This window comes from Ostrinia nubilalis, chromosome 17, assembly GCF_963855985.1.
Source record: "Ostrinia nubilalis chromosome 17, ilOstNubi1.1, whole genome shotgun sequence".
Lineage (NCBI taxonomy): Eukaryota > Metazoa > Arthropoda > Insecta > Lepidoptera > Crambidae > Ostrinia > Ostrinia nubilalis.
The window spans coordinates 6,428,137-6,450,541 of record NC_087104.1 but is presented as its reverse complement, the minus strand read 5'-3'; the positions used below and the strand labels follow the sequence as shown (position 1 = coordinate 6,450,541).

General features: G+C 34.5%; 1 long non-coding RNA gene across 1 annotated transcript in view; it reads left to right on the top strand.

Moving 5' to 3' along the window:
• LOC135079954 (uncharacterized) overlaps positions 1-22,405 on the top strand; it is a 76,947-nt gene that overhangs the window by 12,559 nt on the left and 41,983 nt on the right. Inside the window, exon 2 of the long non-coding RNA XR_010258924.1 lies at positions 3,419-3,458. This is a non-coding gene — a long non-coding RNA (uncharacterized LOC135079954). The remainder of the gene's footprint in view (positions 1-3,418; positions 3,459-22,405) is intronic.

Genomic DNA, 22,405 nt, shown 5'->3' with positions numbered 1-22,405 from the left:
AACAGGTAACCGTGTGGTGAAGCAATTTTGCCCTCTATGTCGTTGTTGAGATCGTATAGTTAATTAGAAGATAATGAAGCGGTCTCATACTTAGTAATATAATCAGAATATAAGCTTTGAAAAAGTAATGGAGGTCTAATGACAGAGTGAATTAATTTTATTTACATTATAGACTTTGAAAAAAAAAGAATATCAAACAAGTCTTGGAGTACAAGTGTGATTATTTTCCCTAGTTGATGAAGCACATGATGTCATGCCCTTTGTGCCCAAACAACTGCACGCACGAAGATTTAATGAATGCTACTGACAACACCACTCTTGTAGCGGAGTTTTGGACTGACACTGTGTAGGTTTGTTGTCATCACGACAAGAAGAAGAACTAATTCTACCAGAGTCCATTTACTCGTATACGTCGAAAGTGTCTTAACGAATTAAGTAAATGAAAACAATGTATCATTATAAATTATCTTAACACGCATCAGCTAAACTCACAATTACGTTTGATCTGAATCTCATTTTGAAGTTTAATTGTACTGAAGACCTCACAAAAAGCTCGAATAATGTGACATTTTAAGTTATATTGCGCTATTTAGTTACGAAAATGTGTACCTTGATGTCCATTGACAGGATACTATGTAGTAAGATTAACGACGTTCTCATGATAGAGCCTTTTATACAGCTATAAACGTAAACAATCATTTTGTAAAATAAACTAAAAATTTAACATAGTAAATTAATGAGTCTTAAACGATGCATAAAATAAAACGATCAATCATGTTAAGGATACATCACATCTTATTATTTTACGCTCACTTGAATATTACCTACTATCATGACTTATAAAACCTAAAAACTCAGGAAACTCATTTATTTTTGCAAGTAGGCTTTTAAAAACACTTTTATGTATTTAACACTTAAAACCGTGTGGTGCACAATGAAGATTATCTATCTATGCACCTTTCTTTCTTACGAGCTAATCTAATAAATAACAAGTAAAATCTCGCCAAGTCACATTAATCTAAATGATATAATTTATAATACTTATTTCCGTTGCAACCAGGAAACGTGCGCACGAGTCGGGTCTGGGTTATTACCACGCTTCGGCGGCAGCCAGCGTACCATATCGCACCCGTCATACCAGACATAATCACTGCCTGTTAACCAAAATCACCTCTAACCACCAAGTAATAAAAACCCCAAGAAAATCATAAAAAAGCGACGCGCGCGCAATTATGCTCTTAAGTGAATGAACTATGTACGCGCATACATTATTTGTTTAGTAACCTTAAGTAAATTTATTCTGAGTAATTGCCAATAGAGCGGCTTTTACTTTGCCCGCTTTTTGTTAAAATTAGAAATGTAAATGGATTGGTGATCGATGGATTTTGTTTTATAGCCTTTTCTTTTTCCGGTTGGTTCTTCTTTCTATTTTTACAAAAAGTTATGAACGAATTATTTTATAATCAGTATAAAAATGGCATGAAAAACCGTCATTAAATGGGATCAAAGCACTGTTGGTAAAAATTGTAAAAACTTGGAAAATGTGAAAATTGCTGCTATAGGTTTTTTTACTTGAGTAAAATGGGGTCGACTTCTCGCTAACAAAAATATTTATTTACTTTTAGGGGTAAACATACTTAATATGTTAAGAGCTTTTTGGGAACTTAATAGCAACTTTTCGTAGCACCTTGTTGAAATGGAGCACTCGTAATCAAAGACATCAACGCACTACGAATATGATTTTCTGTTAAAATCGTAGCAAATCAAACTACCACTATCACCTCAATCGATTTTGAACTGTATGTAATAGAAATAAATCTCAATATTAATTGGGGAAATGCGTCATTTTGTGGTAGGTCGGTCTACTGCCGTTTGTAGCTACTTTCGTGGTTACGTATTTATTGTACCTAATAAAACATTACATTATTACACAGGCATTGTAAAATTACCCTTTATGACTTAGATAAGCTTACTGTGCATAAAAGACTGCCTTCTATATTCAATTCAATGCAAACCATAAAGCTTTATTATAGGTTGATTTTTAGATTGTTGCAAATTATAATATTTTTATAATGTCTGGGCTTTATTACGATTTTATAGTTAAGTAATTCGTAGGTCCATAACACAATGTTACAATAAACTTTGCGATTCTATTCACGAACTTTTGTATGTAGTATGTACTTGAAAAGATTTGCAACTTAGAGTCTGGTAATTTGGATCACCTTTTACTCATCTCTGTATTACCTCAAGGTTGGCTGGCAGAGAATGCTGCTTGCTTACAGCAGAAATGCCTTAGCATTTCTTTACTTTTTTGTGCAATGAAAATGAAAATTGTTTATTTCGTTAACAACAATAAAGTTTAAGTAAATTGTTACCTATTTACAATATGGGGATGAGTAGAACTCAACTACTACGTTATCTATAGGCCTACCTTTTCACTACACTATGCCAAAAAACACACACGTAAATTACTTACAAATCTACGAGTACAAAGACACCGTTTGTTCTACAAACATACGTCATGGAGTGGTATTGAATCGCCAATAGATTGCTGGTTGCGCGGAGTATTTATGGGAGGCGGGGCGAGAGAACGCCTACCTGCGTAGGCGCAAGTCTTGGCTACCGTTAGGCCTGGTCATTCTTGGATCAAATGTTTGAATGCCTTTGTAAATATATGTTGATCTATGATGATAGTTTTGTACCCAATGTCACTTGAGAAGTTATCCTGATTGACTATATTGATGCAAACGAAGCGCTTGGGGGTTTCAAACTGAATGAGAAAAATATTCAAGACTTAAAAAAAATTTCAAGTACAGTCACGGAATGAAAAGGTTCGTCAGTTTTCAAATTGATTCCTTCAACGAATCGCGAGCACATATTACCTTTTGAAACTATGTTACAGAATAATCTCGAGTTAGAGAAAATAATCTTTAACTATTCGCCAGTAAAGTTCAAAATTATTCAGATCAAAGTTGTTTGACGATTTAACTTGTCAAGAAGATTATTATGATTGATAAACTAAAACCTTCTTGTTGGTTCAACCTGCCATTATCTATTAAATAAAAAAAACTACATTTTGTAACATTGCACTGATGGGATAGAAAAATAAACAAGCAAAACCTTATTCGTTAGCAAACGTCATATTTATTTAAATGTTAGCAGCACTGTTTCTTGCACGGTTATGTTGGCAGGTTTCACTATATTACAGTACCTAGTGCAAGCGAAAACCGACACTAAGGTGACGAACCTTTTCATTCCGCGACTGTACATGTTATACTCGTAAATGATTTACACAGACATTAACATCATTCATTACCACAAAATTCGACGTGTTTTTGGATATTTTAAAATTAAATAAATATTTTAAATCCAAGAATAATACAAGATAAATAAATTAAATTACAATATTTTGTTACAGATCACAAAAATATCGATGGAGCCTACGATGCAGCAGTAAGGTAAGTGATAATTTCCTCTAAAAATGTCCATACAAAATATTTACGTTTATGTTTAATTTTAAAAACAAAACATTAAAGACACCAATTAAAGCTGTAGAAAAGATAGAATCAAGTAAAACATTATTGTAAAGTCTACTTTTCAAATAAATTGACAGAGAAACTGTAATAAAAACTTCTTCGCAGCGATTTCTCAGCTAATAGCTGAAAAACGGTTCCAAATCGGCTACTATGTAGCTTGAGAAGAAAATCGAGTATGTCAGGCAACTCGTAGGCTTTAAACGTATAAGGCACTTATTTTTTGTTTCACACAATTTGAATGTCCAGCTGTGATTTGCGTTGGCCAGTAAAAACAAAAGAGAGCTACGGTTTTGTAACTAAAAGGCTTTATAAGCTTTAAAATCGTGGACTTTATTTTTTTTGTAAAAGTGTTTTACGGTATAAAATGCTGTGCACATTTTAATTGAGATTTACCAAGTAAGTACATAAAAACTTTTTTACGCCCGTATTCACAAACATTACAATGAGGTCTCATAGTGCGCATGGACGCACAGGGTGACAAACGAACCAATCAGAGCTCTATTCAACTCTGTGCGTTTGATTTGCTGCTTCACTTAAGCAAGCATCGTTTGTGAATACGGGCGTTTTTGTTTTCAGCCTGAAAGTATTTAGTTTACATAAGATGTTCAGAAGCTTTTTGTTGAATTGCTAAGCGTTGGCCAACTACTTAAAATACCGGTATTTTCTCTTCTCTTTCGGCTTACACAGCTTGTGAGTTGCACTGGTGTTACAACTAGTTCAAAATGTACAAAAATGTTTTTTTATTTGTTCATTTCTTGTATGTGGCCAGCTCTATTCTGTAGACACTCGATAAACACTCCAAACAGACTCGTATTGAAAATTGAGAGCTTAGGTTAAAACGCACACGACTCGAGGGGACAAATATTGACGCTACTGTCTAGTGGAAAAGTGGGCTTGTCATTTAAATTTCACCGTTTTGGAAACTTTTACCAATTGGTTAGGTTCGTAGTTATAAAAGGGTGAAATTCTGATTTACTTCTTATTCTAATAAGTAGCATAACTGAGATCAGATTGAATCTTGGCAATTGATATAGCGCCTTATCTTTATGATAATGTCTTATCAAATTCATGATAAATATCAGAGTGAATTAACGCTATGTATGCTGCATTTGCACTGAATACTTACCAAATATTTCTTGATCTAATTTAATAATTATTCTTATCTACTTATTTTCAGACGTATACTTTAAGGCTACATTAAAATAGCCTTAACCTTAATAATTATCTTCGCCCCATGTCCCACGTCCTTTGTCACTTCAATTAAGCGCTCAATCGCGACAACTGGTACAAAAGCTTCACATAACTATATCCTTTGTTCCGTCGACTTAAGATTCAAAGTATTGTAGCTAAATATAGTAAAGTCCGTTCAGGTTGTATTAGCATTGCGTGAAATATAATAGCAGCATCGCCCGCGCCGCATTTATCATGCGCCATTGATAGCGACGTATGCGCATGACGTAGAGATGTGTCACTGGAAATGACAATTTATCAGCTTTTTTGTATATCGTTGAGAAGCTTTGGAATCCGTTGAATCCGTGGGTTTCCTTATCGCATAAATCTATTTGTTTATCAAATAATAAATTACATTTTTATGTATTATATTATTATTATATTATGTCGACACAATGAATGTTGGTGTAATTAATTTATCCTTGAACTAATATGCCATACCTACACCCGATGAAGTAATTAATCTTCAACATTATTTGAAGTTGCTACGGTATATTATTTTGCGTAGTTGCTGAAAGAAAAAATATTTAAAAACCAAATCCGGCGACTTTACCGTGGACCAAGCTAAAAGTGGGCCAAGTCGCTGGAAGACTCTATTTAATTAATGTAATTAATTACAAGGAAGTCATAATACAATTCACTATAACTCTGCACCGATCGACAACCCTAGCTGATCGATCGTGAGATCTATCATAGTAGACGCGACAGGAATGCGCGCCTCATCGATTGCTGATCTAACGACAACGTGACATCATAGAGCCAAAGCTCACGATGCGTTGCGGCGGCGGTGCGACGCCGGAGCGGTGTCGCTGCGTCGTCTTACATAGAAATATCTGTGACCGGCACACGTGCGGCATTAAAATTAAATGTCGTTTCCAAAACCACAATTAGAATATCCAATGGTAATTGGTATTTTAATTCTATAAATATTGTTTTCTCACAAGTACGAGACGCTTTTAGGTTATGACCATAGACTTTTCCTACCATAGATCACCAATTCATTTTTTAAAAGTCAAGAAAGTTATAAATATTTTTCTTTACAGCTCCGCGTCGCGCGTTAAGGTTCAGCCAAACCAACGCGATCACCATCACACGCGATCAGCCGGCGTGCAGCGATGGCGATCAGACTTACCTAAATGCATTGATCGCCACGCTGGCTGATCGCTTGGTTGGTTTGACTGAACCTTTACGGCGATATCTTTGCGGTGCAGCGCCGCAACGCATTGTGTGCTTTGGCTCTAACGAAGAATTTACAGACGACAACACATCAAATTTAACACTTCAGCATCTTAAGTCGTTGTAATAGTTGCTATTTTGCAACAAAAATGAAATCTGACGTGCCGTTGACTGTACCTATACTATTTCTCATACTTTGCTTCGTGAAAAAAGTGCAACATCGCAAACAGCTTTTACTAATACTTATCCGTTGTATAGTTATTTTGTGTAATTAACAATGGAATGTGCTATCCATTGATAAAATGCCAATTTGATTTGCTACTGGTTACTGACTTTAAAAGTAGTAAATATTTATTAAATTCACACAGCGATGTTACGATATTTTAACCTCATATTCAAATGCAATTACTCATTGAATTATGACCCTTGCACCTTTACCATAATGACCGTAATCGCTCACAATCATTGTAGATTGTAATCGGGCGCCATTAGGTGCAAAAAGATAGATAGATAACGAGTTCAAGACGTGTGAGAGATAATTTAAGCATATTTAACAGAAAGTTCAACGTGTCAATGATTTAATGAAACAAAGCATTATGTATGAACACGCCGTACTATTCAATCAACTCCACATTAATAAAGATACATAATATATAGTTAAACATACATAATATATATATAGTTAAACTTAGGGACTACATTTTACACGGCTCTTTCAACTAAGTTATTATCAATCAGAGAAAAAAGTAGTGTAATAAAACAGCAAAGGTTTTAATTTTCAATCCATCGAGAAAATAATTGAAATGCACGGTCTAATTATCGACTCGTTCGATATAATTGTGTATGCCCTTGCCAGTTACACGGCACCATTAAGCTAGCGTGCGCTCGCGTCTCTGCTACAATTACACAAAATAACATACTGCAGTTAGGGATGCAACTGTATATCGATTGATCAATTTAGTAGTTATTGAATGAATGCTGTTTATAATACAATTCTAGATTTATTAAATAAAAATATTAGTAATTAAAAATAAAGTCACGTTGACCCCTTTTACTAAGCTAAATATGCTTGTGTTACGAGTGGATTCACCACAATAGTCGAGCGGCCTAATACTAGCCTAAATCGCCTCTAAATTTCAGAAATTTTGATGTCCTAAGAACTTAGCTTACCTCTTTTTAATTATAGTGTGTAGTGTAACCAGAGCAGAAAAAATTATATTTTATCGATGATTTTAAAGTTCCAAAAGGCATCCCAGGCTAGTCGGTCCGTTATTAATCAAATTGGCTAATAAAAAATAGCCGATACTGAAAACACTTTTCATCTCTAACTACGCTACCGGAGTTGAAGAAATACGATGATCATTAAAGATATAAACTTACGCTGATTAGCGATCTCAGCTAGCACGTGCTACTTTTTTGATTTGTTATTACGATTTCGAGGTTAACTCACTTTTTATTTAAGAACATATAGATTTGGTGTAACCAATTATTTTTCGCGGATCTGCTGGTTGCTTTCACCGATAAACGGTTTGGTTTAAAAAAAAACTTATGTTTTATTGGTTTGTGTGTACTGTGATACTGTGTAATATTTTAATCAAATAAGTTATCGCACTGTTTGCTCTCGTTTTGTGACTTGTTGTTTAATAATGTTTTAAATGTGAATATGGCTACCGCGACATTTTGCAGCATCCTATAGCCTTTTCTTGAAGTCCAAAAATAATTAATTGAAAACTATTGCGGATAGATGTTTTAAAAATCGGTCATTTAATTTAATATGCGACATAAACACCTTTAACATTTAATCTGTCCAGATCGGGAATTGAATTCATTACCCCTTGAATTCAGAGACCATTGACAACTGCGTAATTTGGCCGTCATTTTTTAATAAAAACAATGTTTAGTAAATTCCGATTATGGCAACACTGACGTGTTAATGGATCATTTCAATTGTAAATTAAGCAATTTGCTAATTATAATACATATTTTTTAATTAATGGATTTATGTAGGTATGTATTAGATATGCATAAAAGTTGTATCAAATCATTTGAAATTAAAAATCACACGACAAATTGGTGCAGAAAATGTGAAAAAAATAAATTATTCGTAAGGTATAAAAAATTACGACATGAAAATTGTAGCGCGAAAAATTTTTCCGGAGAAAAAACAATTGACAACCGGCATTTGTCGAATGAAAACAAAAGAGTTTAAATGTCAAAGAGCGTGGTCAAAGAGTCCCGTCAAGTTAGTTCCCTGTTACACCAACAGATTTATCGTCTATCTTCTTTTCTTGTTCTACGAGCTTAGGAAACTATTATGGAAATCCACATAAAAGACACCAGACGGAACCCCCGGTTCACAGTAGTTTCACAAGCAATATACCATTAGTTGTTGCAATCAATTGTTTCAAAGCTAGAATTTTATTCTCATGACTCACGTCTAGACAATAAAGAGAAATGTCTATTTCCCACAAATTCTATTATTGAAGAGCGACTGAACCTAGGCCAGTTAATCAGTACTTAGGTCGAGAGAGATAATTTATTTGTCTTAAGATCTGCTAATTACGAATTACATAAATTAGTCAGACATTTTAGATTTAAATCAGCTTGATGGTGCGATAAGAACGATTCCGTGTTTAGAGTCATTGAGGCATGTCCGACGCCTTTGATGGCTCGTAATGTCTAACACCACGTTAGGTTTAACATAGCAATAACTTTTAAAACCTGATAGATTTAATTGAGAAGATTTAGGATCGTTTATCAGTCTACCTTTTTATTTTCTATCGCTTAAGCTGAGTTGCACCACCTAACTTTGACCGTAACTTTAACGATAACCGGTGTTTTTGTATGAAATTTTGTCAGATTTTTTACGTTTGTCAAAGTTAAAGTAATATGGTGCGACCCAGCCTTAGTTTTCGTTATCGTGTCTGAACCTCATTATACTCGTTTCCCAATATTAGGGGACTAGGCACAAACTAATACTTATTTTATGAACTGAAAGGTTACTTACACACATACTACTACAAAGGGCAATATCGTAGTCAATTAAGCCTTAAGATTAAATAAATATTATAATTATGACGTAATCAACACTAATCAAAGTTTAAATAACAGTGACGTAAAGTCGTGTTGGTATCGGTTCCAAGTTAGAAAAATATTGCATAATTATGGTGTAGAATCTCTTATAGCGTGTAGGCTTATAGAAAATTAAGTCAACAATAATTTGATATCGTTAGGTAATCGAAAAGCATTCGTTAGGTACACATTTCTTTTTTTTTTGTCGGCTTATGGTTGTATAATATCTACCTTATGTAAATTATATGAATTTTACGTGTGCCTTAAATATACAATTATGTAAGTAATTAATTACTGCACAGAATGAAAACAATTTGTTTTTATTAATAATGTTCAAGAGTTAGAGAACATAAATATTTTGTCTTGAAACGCTGGTAGCGCCTAATGATAGGTACTTATGAAGTGCTTGATAAGGACTATCTTTTTTGTACTTTTTTACGTCCATCAGAGCCAAATGTTGGGAAAAAATAAATAAGAAAAAGGCACTCTATCCAATATAATAACATAAAAAATTATACATGAATCGTATGGATAAATAACTTGTAATCTCATATACTACCTACTCGACCGCTAACTTAGTCTCATCCACTCTCGCGCATCCCGAGGTGGCAAGTCCTAAAAACTATGACAAAAGCGCGTCATGTTATCGCCCACAATTACCGTCCATCGCGAGAATGGCGCAAGAAGCCGCATGCACCGCAGCGCACGCGCCGATCGCCCTGATGGGACATTCCGAAGGTAAATGCTTTTGCTGGTCAGTATGTTTGCAAAAAAAAGGCTGGGACAACTTCTTGGCAAATGCTTTTACTGGCCAGTCGCAAAAAAAACTTTGGAAACCACGAGAGTTTGTGAAAATTAAAATGATATTGAATTTGATATTTTAAAAATAAAGCAGTTTTACTGCATTTAAACGTAACGTTAGTTCTGTGATGTTATTAGTATCCTTTTTAGCTTTACACGGAATGCGTTGCCATTTGTCACTGTGACATACTCGACTTTTGCATTACGAAGAAGTAAAAGGTTGTCAAAGTTTTAATTTCATTAGTCTGTAATTTCTATAAGTGGAATTTAAATACTAGTGTGTTTAAGGTCACCGTGTTTGTGGCATTAAAGTATAAATATAATAAGTACTTGAAGTTTAAAATACGGTATCAAATACCAAACAGAATGACCCATCTATCTAAGAGGCGTGTGTCGTCAATGCGCGCGCGCCGATTTGCGGTCTCGGCTTCTGTTGCAGTTGCTTGCTTTGCCTTGATGGGCCATTCTCGATGCCTTAACGATTTGATAAGCTCCACCGAGGTATAGTTTAGGTCTTACGGAAGCGGTTATTTGTATCATTATGGACTTTGTTCGATTTGTTTACATCTAGATACAACCATAAATAGCTTAGAACCTAAAAATTACATATTTTAGATACAGTGATAGCTAGGTACCCAAAAAAAATTGGTTCTTATTACATTAAAGTAGAGAACACTGCCTTTCAAATTGCCTAAAAATAAAGAAAATGTAGAGTCCGATATCAGGCAGTATTATAATTACTGTATCATTTCTCGTTAAAATTATTTTGACTCCTCCTTAACCTTAATGGTGAGGAAAAAGTTGCAATTTAAACTTTTTTATCCATGTTTACGTCTAGCATTTTGTTTTTGCTTTCTAACAATGTTCTGACTGTTCTAAAAAATGAACTCTTATTGATAACATCAGATTACAGCCTACAATACAATAAAGTCTCAACTTTTGACCTACATTTGACCGTTAAGGTGCAACCACAAATTACTTACGGCAAATTCGCAACCGAGGATTCTAATTTCTGAATCTAAATCTGTATTAAATATAAGTAGGTTTGATTACACAAAATGTATGTATATTAATAGGTACCTATAATGTTTTACCATTAAACTCGTAAACACGTAGTTTCAGTTAAGAAAGTACTACATACTTTTTTTACTCATTAATTAAGGCTGAGTTGCACCACCTAACTTTAACGGTAACTATGACGATAACCGGTGCTTTTTGTATGGAGTTTGACAGCTTTTTGACGTTCGTCAAAGTTAAAGTAAGATGGTGCAACCCACCCCAAGTATATTTGAATTTAACTTTACTAATAGTCTAACTTAATCAAATTTGAAGTGTACTTCGATGAGAATACACCTTTAGGTTAAAGGGTAAAGGTCAAGAAAGGTTCCTCTTATCATTAAACTGTTGTCGAATTAAATAATTACTTAATATTAATGGCTCTTTAATACGTTCTTGACTAATGAGTATTCATTCATGAATGCATGATACGTATTTAATTAGAAACTTTGTATACAGGTTGTTCGGGTAATATTTACATTTTATTATGGAAAACTTACTGAAAGATGTATTGTGCATATTAAGAAGCCTTGGTTTATATGGATAGTTGAAAATTTAATTTGCAACGAAAATATCATTAAATTGGAAGTGATCTCGTATGATTTTCACTATACCAGATACTTAAGAGTTTTTCGACCCTTTTCCTTCTTCTTTTTAGTCAGTAATTTTAGGTACTCGTCAGAATAAACCTACTTCTAATAAATTGTTCAGGCAATTCGATAAATTATAAAAAAATATGTGTTTGCTTGAAAATAAAAAGGCATTTGATTGATCCGGTCCACATTCCACCGTTTGTAAAAAAAATAAACTGTTTGTAGAAAAAAGAAGTCCTTAATTTTCACCTAACAGATCATTAATAACTCCGAACAACATGTTTTAGCCAAACACGCCCTATAAATCTATTGTTCCGAACCTTAATTACAATCAAAATTAATTAAAAGGCTATTTTATACGACCGGTAAAATTTATAGTCGTTTCACTTGATTAATGTTTAATTACTAAATGCTTGATAAACTATTTTCACTTCGTATTTGGTAAATTAATTAAAACCTTATTAAACTCTTGTTTAAGTTATTTAATGTGACCATATTTTTCAGGGTTGCGAATAACAATAAATCAATCAATTTACAATCATGTTAAACTAGCGGCCGCCCGCGACTTCGTACGCGTGGATCCCGTTTTACCCCCTTCATCTATCGTACGCGGTTTAGATTATTTCATACAAATGTTTTTTCCCGCTAACTACCGTTCCCGTTGGAATTTCGCAATATCCTGTTGTAAGTAAGCTTTAAGTTTACTAAGGGACCTGCAAGCCAAATTTCAAGCGTCTAACTTAAGCGGTTTAGATTTTTCATACAAAAGGATTTTCCCGGTAATTCCTGTTCCTGTGGGAATTTCGGGAATTCCTTTCTTAGTGCACCTCTACGGTACCTAAGCTACGTCCCTTATAAATTTCAAGTGCCTACGTTTAGCCGTTTAGGCTGTGCGTGGGTATGTCAGTGAGTCAGTCATACAAAAGGAATTTCCCGCTAATTCCAGTTCCCGTGTGAATTTTGCAATATCCTGTTGTAACTAAGCTTTAAGTTTACTAAGTTACCTGCATGCCAAATTTTAAGCGTCTAACTTACGCGGTTTACATTTTTTCATACAAATGTTTTTTCCCGCTAACTCCCGTTCCCGTAGGAATTTTGCAATATCCTGTCATAACTAAGCTTTAACTTTACTAAGGTACCTGCTTGCCAAATTTCAAGCGTCTAAATTAAGCGGTTTAGATTTTTCATACAAAAAGATTTTCCCGCTAATGCCCGGTCCCGTGGGAATTCCTAAGTATCCTATAACCTGCCCAGGAGTATGAAGAATAATTGTACCAAGTTTCGTTAAAATTCGTCGAGTAGTTTTTGTTTCTATAAGGAACATACAGACAGACAGACAGACAGACAGACAGACAGACAGACAGACAGACAGACAAAAATTTTACTGATTGCATTTTTGGCATCAGTATCGATCACTAATCACTCCCTGATAGTTATTTTGAAAATATATTTCATGTACAGAATTGACCTCTCTACAGATTTATTATAAGTATAGATTAAATACACTTTTGTTGCAAAATCATCGCAATTACAAAAGATGATTTAATTGATGTGCTGACTATACTCGTACTTGATTGAAAAGGCGGCTTAATAAAAGAGGATTCCTAATCACTTTGTGATTAGTCTATTTAAATATTAATAAACTTATTTAACCCGTTCGCTAGCAAGCCTCTGAACACGTATTCTGCCGTCTTATAATGCCACTTTTTGCCAGCTTTCCGATAGAAGTCCCATAATTGAGTGAATTCTTGACGCTCCTTCATTGATTAATGATGGTTTCTTGCATGTAAGATGCCAAGAGAAATTACTATTTGATGTAGTCGGTGTACTTAGTGTGTTAGATTGGTAAATTAACAGTACATTTTGCCAGCCCACAGCTTCTGTCTTATGGATTCTGTTTGTCCCTAATCTTACCTCACTTCCCTTGCTTCAGTCCATTTTGTATGATGAAATGTTTTTTTTTATTTTAAAAAAAGGTACCTATACTGGTACCTACTGTTCCCTGCCCTGATACCCTCTCCTTACGATTTAGAAAGGCGACAATAGACAACAGTGTCGGTGTTGGACTACCAATTTGAAGTTTCTCTTAGAACCGAACTAATAATTAGCTGAACTATAGGGGTTAACGGGAATATTAGTAGCACTACTCCATCAAACTAAACAGTAGCAGGAAGACCACGTCTGTCACTTGCTACTTGATTACCATCTTAATGTTCCATATTACACTGTCTACCTCGATCTGCATCAAGCAATATTATAACATTCTAACGCATGTCGATTGTCGATCAGACGTCACTATATCGGCGCAGTAGGTGATTATCCTTAGAAGCTTCGGATACATAATATTAAGCTAAACATTGTGCACCTTTTGTATCGGTAATAGATACTACATTGCAATAAAGATGTGTAGCCTGATTGTAACATTTCTTGTTAAGGTAGCACTCACTGTGGGGCCTATAATGTAGTATTAATAGCTTTCTCAACGCAGTAAAACAAGCTGTAAAGTGTAGGAACAGATTAAATAAAAATCAATTTGTTATGATAGAATACTTCGGTAAGGACATCATCCATTTTGGTCTAAAATCAAAAGTGCCGGCCAAAAAATAAAAGTGCTGTATTCTGATAGAATACGTCCGCCTTAGCATTTATTACTATGGCACCAAAGCTGTAGCACCACTGTGCATCGTAGTATTTGAGTTCTAAAAATATATGAAACGACTGACTTTGATCTCAAATACTACGACGCACAGTGGTGCTACAGCTTTGGTGTCATAGTAACAAATGCTAAGGCGGACGTATTCTGTCAGAATACAGCACTTTTTTTTTTATTGGCCGACATTTTTGATTTTGAACAAAAAATGTATGAATAGTCGATGAATTTTAGATCTCAAATACTCGACGCACAGTGGTGCTACAGCTTTGGTGCCATAGTAACAAATGCTAAGGCGGACGTATTCTGTCAGAATACAGCACTTTTTTTTTATTGGCCGACACTTTTGATTTTGGACCAAAAATATATGAAACGTGGATGTCCTTTATTACTGTTTTAAGTACACTTTGTAAGGAGACTAGTATCAAACTGCAGCCTTGTTAAAGTCTTTTTTAAACAAAAGGGTGGTGTAGGTCTTCCAGGTTACTCTACTTAGTATTTATTAATTATCTGTGACTCTACAGGGTGGAAACGATAAGTGATCTCACTCGATTATTTCTAAACTATACAAGATATACAAAAACTAGTTACTGATCCTGAAAGTGCTTCACGAGCTCTATCCAACGGTACCAATAATAGGTTACAAAATAAACTGGATCTATCTGAAAATTCAATGTTTCCAGCCTCCATACATTTAGTAAAACCACATAATATTAAAAACTATACAAGATATCGAAAAACTGGTTACTGATCCTGAAAGTGCTTCACGAGCTCTATCCAACGGTACCAATAATAAGTTATAAAATAAACTGAATCTATCCGAAAATTCAATGTTTCCAACTTCCACACATTTACTACTGCCACAGTCATGGCACTCATGTCTTGATAATATTATAGCAAGTAAAGCCTAAAGCCAAAGTTTTCCATGAATAATTTTAAATAAGAATGCAATTTACGAGTTAATTTTAAGTGTTTATTATTTCAAATGAAAAAAATAACACTTCTTATATTGTGTGGCTAGCAAAGTGGCATACATTTAGTATGGAGACTGAAAACATTGAATATTAGGATAGATCCAGTTAGTTCTGTAATCTATTACTGATATCGTTTGAAAGAGCTCGTGAAGCACTTTCAGGACCAGTAATCAGTTTGTCGATATCGTGTGTAGTTTAGAAATAATCGAATGAGATCACTTATCGTTTCCACCCTGTATATTCCAAACTATCTCCATACGAATATGTATTTAGGAGCAAAACGTAACAAACAAATTTATCAATATCCGCTAACATCATTAACTTAAGGTTCTATGTTAAGGGGCAGAGGGCGTCCACAACAATCCTCCATCGCGTTCGGTTTTGTCGTAAATAAGTCTTGCCGATTTTCTTCGCCTCGTCTGCTACAGTGCGCCGCCAAGTTTGTTTGGGGCGACCACAAACTAAAAACATTCAAATGAATATTTGATTTCGATAATTATCTGAGTGAGAGCCATCACAGTCAGACAAGCACCTGTTTTCAAACTTACGGTCTAAATCGTTGTAACAGAAACGGAAAAACTGTACAATTCTGTAAATGCCTTCTCCGTCATCAAAATACCTGAACAGTCCATCAAATATCCCCGGCATGCGACATTCTGGACGACAAATTGCATCCACTCGTGCGCATGCCATATGCCGCCATTATTGTGATTGCCGCAAATGCCGCAATGACGCAAAATTGACACTCGCGACTCTCTGACGCAAAAATGCGATTGGTCGCGAGCAATTGTGGTATGATATGTGCAGTTTTGCGATTGAGGACTAAACGGGGCATTAGTTTATGTGGCATGTTAAATGTTACAAGCCTTAGCTGGGAAATATTTGAAATTTTATCAGTTTTAATCTTGTACTTATTCCCTTTTGTACGATGGATGCTCATGACAATGCTTTATCTTTAGTGGTACTTAACTATAAATTAATCTGTATTATTTTATAATTATTCACTCTTTATTTTTCAGGTATGTCAACGTGAAATTGTGCTACAGCTGTGTGGTAACGAACATTTTTCAGTTTATTGATCACATGAATAGATTTTAATCCAACACTAAATAGTGTTACAAGTCCGAAAACAAAATATATAAGCAAATATAGCATAACACATTAAAAGCTAAATGCCGGATGCGTGCTGTAATGCTGAAAATATTTTGGCTTTTGAATTTACTAATATTTTACCGTGCAAAATATAAACTACAATAAAAACGGCCTTCCATATAAAAACGATCATCAAACGCAATAGGTACCTCTGTCTCGTTATCATCAAGACATGATTAATTTGATTGACGGTCTGTCAATGGAACTGCAGACAGTCAGTCTGCGACCTCTGACACCTCAATGGTCACACCTTGTATGGCACTGCGCAATATACTATGCGCGTATCAGTATCCGAGCCTTGATTGATAGATTCGACTCGGGGTGATTAAGGATGTAGGCAAAAAAAACAAAGCTTCTTTCTTTGAAAATGTTTTTAAGGAGTTACAAAAGAGTAACTTTGACGGTACAATTACCTCCTATCAAGTTGTCGCCTATACTAAAAGGATAACTGCCAACAATGCCAACGCTCTAACCTCTTCATATTTTTGATACTTCTGAAGCTGTATTTTCTGCCATTATATTTTGCTACCATTTTAGGATAGATAGGTAGGTAGTTCCTAAAATGCTACGACAAATCTATTGACATTTCGCAATAGATTTTTGGTTATAATATTATATTCTTACACACACCATGCTGTAATATTGAATGTAAGATGAGTTTACATTTTAAATACGAAGTTAATAAATTTATGGAACGTGTGTTAATAGATGTGAATATTAATTGTAAAAGCCTATTCACAGATGTTATTCAGACACCAAGTCAATCAAAGCTAGTATTCATTCTAAATAGATTCACTAAAACATGACGTTTCAAGCGTTCATTAAGTCGGCACCGAATGCATTTCAAGTGTATTGTAACTGTATTTTCTTATTAATTTAAAAATTTTCACAAAGAAAGCGACAGTACGTGAAATTATTCGACACATCATTAACATTTGCGACTATATTGTTCGAAAGCTAAAATAGCGCATCAATATACGCAACTTCAAATTCGCTATTGTAGAGACCAAGATGGACTATCACTAACAATCTGACAGCGCCTGAAGCGATCGATTTTTTACAGTATTTATTTGTGAGTCCATAAGGATAATGTTACTGGAAAAAATATCGTAAGAAATACAGGTATCACAGTACATTCGCATGCAATAATCAGTACCTTATCTCAATTGGATAAGATCACAAATATAGCGTCAACATCTCTAAAAAGTATGTAGGTAAGTACTAACAATGTGCTAAGTACTCACGATGACCTTAACAAGAAAGAGACACGGGAATGCTTATCATAGGCTTAAGTACTATTTTATTCATTGTCAGTTTGCTGTCCAACAACCACACCCAAATTAACAAAAGCCTTATCTTGAAGGACACAGAGTTCAAGTTCTTTCATCTAATCTAATGACGACTTAACATTTCTAAAGAAAGGAGAGACGTCTTCATTGTTGTCTTCGGAGATGCTCCTAACAATATTTGACAATAATTGTTGCCAGATGATCGTACAATGAGGAGTGATAAAGACAACATCTCATTGTTAGGTCTTTTTTCATGGGGTTAGAGTTCAGGAGTACACAGTTAGGTGACGTTCTATACTTTCTCCGAGCAATTTTGAACGGGACATAATAAAATACCTTATTTTTTATGTTTTAAATCGAGAGCCTAATCGTTTCGCTTTCAAGTTTTTTGTCGAGACAAATGTAACTGCCAGACACTAAGGAGACGGTTCCGTATAAGGATATCTGTGTCTATCTGAGGATAACCGTTTCGAATTAACGTGCTGGTGAGTTTGTTATGGTTATCACTCTACTAGTTTATGGTTAACTTAACAAAAATATACCTAGTACGAGGAAGAGAAAGACTTATAGCCTTTGTTTAGCTAATTTGTTAAGTACTTATGTGAGTAGGTAGGGCATCCGTAAAATTATTGAGAACTCCACAAAATTGAAAGTAGATTTATAGGCAAAAAAAAGTGAAAAAAATATTTTTATAACTAATTTTCAACTATATTCCCTTGCTCTATCATGTCGTTATTTATTTTGAAATTTGCTGCTAGATAGTCCAATTAATTATCTTAAACAATATCCTATCACCGTCCATTTTAATCAAGTCTCATCAACACTCACCGACGGATTTAATTACGTAAACGATAGACATAAAGCGTATCGTACACGATACAGTTATGCAAATCAGTAGATAGTATCGCGGTGGGTCGGTAGTACACACTCATTAGATGTTTTAATTACCGATCCTAGCGCGAACGTGTGGAAAATGCATTTAGTTTAAATTGCTTAATTAAGGATTTAACATATTGCTCAATCAATGTAGGAATGAAGTAGGTAAACTGCAGTGTCTTTTTTGGTGTACTGCTCAAAATATGTACGTTTATAAAAGGAAGTTGAACTTGTCTTAAACAAGGTGTATTATAAATGCATAAACAAAAGTATTATTAATAACCAATTATGAGTACAGCAAGGATAATCGTTCTAATAAAAATAAATATCAGAATTTTGCCGCTGGTTTTGAATAAGGCTGAGTTGCACCAACTTACTTTGACCGTAACTTTAACAATAACCGATGCTTTTTGTATGGAGTTTGACAAATTTTTGAAACCCAAAACACCGGTTATCGTTATACTTACGGTTAAAGTTAGGTAGTGCAACTCAGCCCTAGTGTTTCAATTTTAGATTTGCAAAATAGGCACATAGGTTATACGTATAAATTTCGAACGACAGACTTTCATCAATTCACTTATTTTTGGATGAAAATCAGTGCTAGGTAGGCTCTACATTATTACGCCTCTTTCAATGATACCTATTACTTACTACAGTTACTTTTATTGTGAACTAGCTTTCCGCCCGCGGCTTCGCCCGCGTGGAATTTTGTCTGTCACAGAAAAACTTTATCGCACGCGTCCCTGTTTCAAAAACCGGGATAAAAACTATCCTATGTTCTTTCCCGGGACTCAAACTATCTCTATGCCAAATTTCATCAAAATCGGTTGCGAGGTTTAAGCGGGAAAGCGTAACAGACAGACAGACAGACAGACAGACAGAGTTACTTTCGCATTTATAATATTATAGTTGGGACTAGTTGGGATACAGGAAACTATTGGTTAATCCAATGCTATGAATAGTAAATTTGGAATGATTGATCTATTGTGTGCGCGACTTCTTTCCAATCTTGTCGTAGTTGGTTTAGTATTAAAATTTGACAGGTGCCTTGTTAACTTCTCTGGTCAGGAAATGGATAAGTATGATGGATACTGTGATACCATCTGTCCCTAGTAAGTAATTTGTGTTACGGTGAATAACGTATTCATTACCGTTCTAGTATAATTATGTATGTGAATTTGTATGATTCACGTGTCGCTTTTTTACGTTTTTGGGCGTGTAGAATCTATTTTCAGTTACCATATATATTTTTAAACAATCATAAGGTTTCCCCAAAGCATAACCTTGGCAAATTGATTTATTACTTGACTTCATTCCAAGTAACAACACTTGAATATAATGTAACATACCTACTTACCTACACAAACATTAGAAATTTACTTGCAAATTAGTTACATAAGTTAACTACTCCTATAAATTGATTCCTCCAAGACTTTAATTTATTCAACGTTCACACCCTAAATCTAGATCGAATCTGTATATCATTAGGGTATCTAGCCGATAGCCTGATTGATGGACTGGCCAGCACGTGGGCTTTGAAAGATCTACTTTAAATTTAGCTGGCGGCATTTACATTAGACGATCTACTTACGACATGGACGATTTTTAAGAAAGAAAGAATAATTATTTGGCACGGAAAAAACGAACAAGAACAAATATCACATTAAAAATAACAAATAATAATAGTAACAAGATTAAAATACTTTGTGTTGTGCCAAAAAGGACGCCCGATCAGTATGTCTAGCCAGCTAAGTGCGTGGATGGACACTGATTTTCAGTGGATTTAGGATTACTTAATGTCTACAGTACGATGTTTTAAAAAATAGCATTTATTGGCTTAATTTTTACAAGTTTGTTCTTTGGTCCGGTTTGTGTAAAATAATAAAAAAATTATGTTTATATTTAGATTATAGATGGTAAAGTCACTGGAAGCTCTGACTATAAAAAAATATATTGCAAAAGCGCACCTATTTGAGGTACTTAAGCTACATTCGTACAAAGTAGAGTAAAAGCAAAATGATAACTTCATTTACTTTTTAAGTAGTTCAAAATGTTATTTTTCATCTGATAACATAGTAACGGTTCTGTAAGCCTGGCAGGTTCCGGTTATGATAACCATCAAACATGTCAAAAGTCCAGGTAAATAGGTTATCTACTTCTGAATTTTCACGCAAAAAAGTGTTATTTTTTATTAACTGCCTGCCATAAGAGTGCTTTTTTCGTCGACTGAATTGCTTAACATTTTAACTAAGAAGTAGGTTAACATTTAGCAAAAATAACATGAAAATGACTGTTGTAGTTCAATAAACTCGTCATAGTAAAATCTAATAGATTGTAAAGAATCTAAAGGTGCAAGAGTCGCTTCTTGTAAAGGACACTTAAGTAACAGGTATCATGAATAGTACAGCTCGTTAAGATTGTGTTAATTTATTGGTACAAATAGACAATTCACTTGACTAAGTGAATGAAATGTAAAAGGGCTTCATTCAGAAGTATTCCAAGCGTAAATTAAATGGTTTATAAAATAATCATTAGGATAACTGGAAGACAATTTCTACAGGTACCAAGACCGTCAACTTAGTGTAGGTACCTTTTTGTTTGAAATCAAGGAAAAATAAAAACACACTAAGTAAGTTAACACAATGTGTTTTATTAAAACTTCTTTGTGTTTAAAAATTCACACATCAGACATGCTTTTTTTTGCAAAGTTGCACTTTTTACTAGTAGGTAATTACTCGTATGATGCTACAGTATTTATCTTGATGTTGTCGTCCCTACATACCACAACAATCGCTTTTTTAAAGCAACTCGCAATTTTTTGTGATGTATCGATCCCCATCTTACTCGTGAACAATCGACGGCACTTACTTTACTTTGTGTTGAAAAATAGCCTCTATTATAACCACATAAGATTCCACAGTGTGTACCTTAATATGCTGTTTGTAAAAGTATTATGTAACTTCCCGAACGGTACCCCGAGAACCGCCGCGCGCATACAATAGTGCATCAATTATGTTATATTATGGAGACTCGTACGACATTGTTAGACGTTTTCTTATTATTGAAGTAAATACAATGTGCTGTACATTTTTTAAAGCTCACAGTTTTCATTTTTAAACCTATGATATGGAGGACTATGAGCTTTTATCTGTGGATTTAGTTTAATCACACATAAAACGACGTACTTTCGACTTACTGTAATTCATTTGGCCAATGGCTCAAAAAATACTATGATAGGATAATTTATTATTGTAACTGGCCGGCGTTGAACTCTTTTGTATGAGTGCGGTCTAAGGGCGCGCGCGCAGGCAACGCCAAACTAATTTTCAGTTGTTGAAATACGTTTTATTATTTCAAAAATATTATCTCATCTGTATAATAAATTAATTTTAGCCCTAATACGAATAATTATGTACCTAATTATGTCGTTCCATGCAACGCATTTTACCTTATGTATAAAAAAATATACAAAATCCTAATCTCCGTCATCACTTTACTCCATGGATAAATCACAGCCCAAATATGTATAAAGGGACTATAGACAGAAGAACATAAGAGGAGTTCATAGTTAAGGTTCCAAAATATAAGCCCAAATAGAAGTCTCATGCCCGTTTTCACCATCAATCCCTAATTTTTAAGTGACCCCTATGAAAACAAAATGCATGTTATGTGTTACCATAAGGGTCACTTTAAAATTAGGGATTGATGGTGAAAACGGGCATTATTGACCTGATTTTAGCAACTTGCAAAAGAGGTCAAAACAGGTGTGGGTAAGTATAAATGCTCGTACATTCCAGTCTTCTCAATAATCCTTCTGATCCTTATTCTGTTCCTATACCTTAACACTTTGGGTTAAAGTCAAAATTCCAACAAAATAACCACTAGGTAGTCGGTTCCCCGTTGTTAGTTTAACTTGACACTGTTTATATAGGTATCTTGTAAACTGGTTTGCGGTAGTGTATTGTCATTCTACATAACGTTTTTTGCACTTGAACATGCA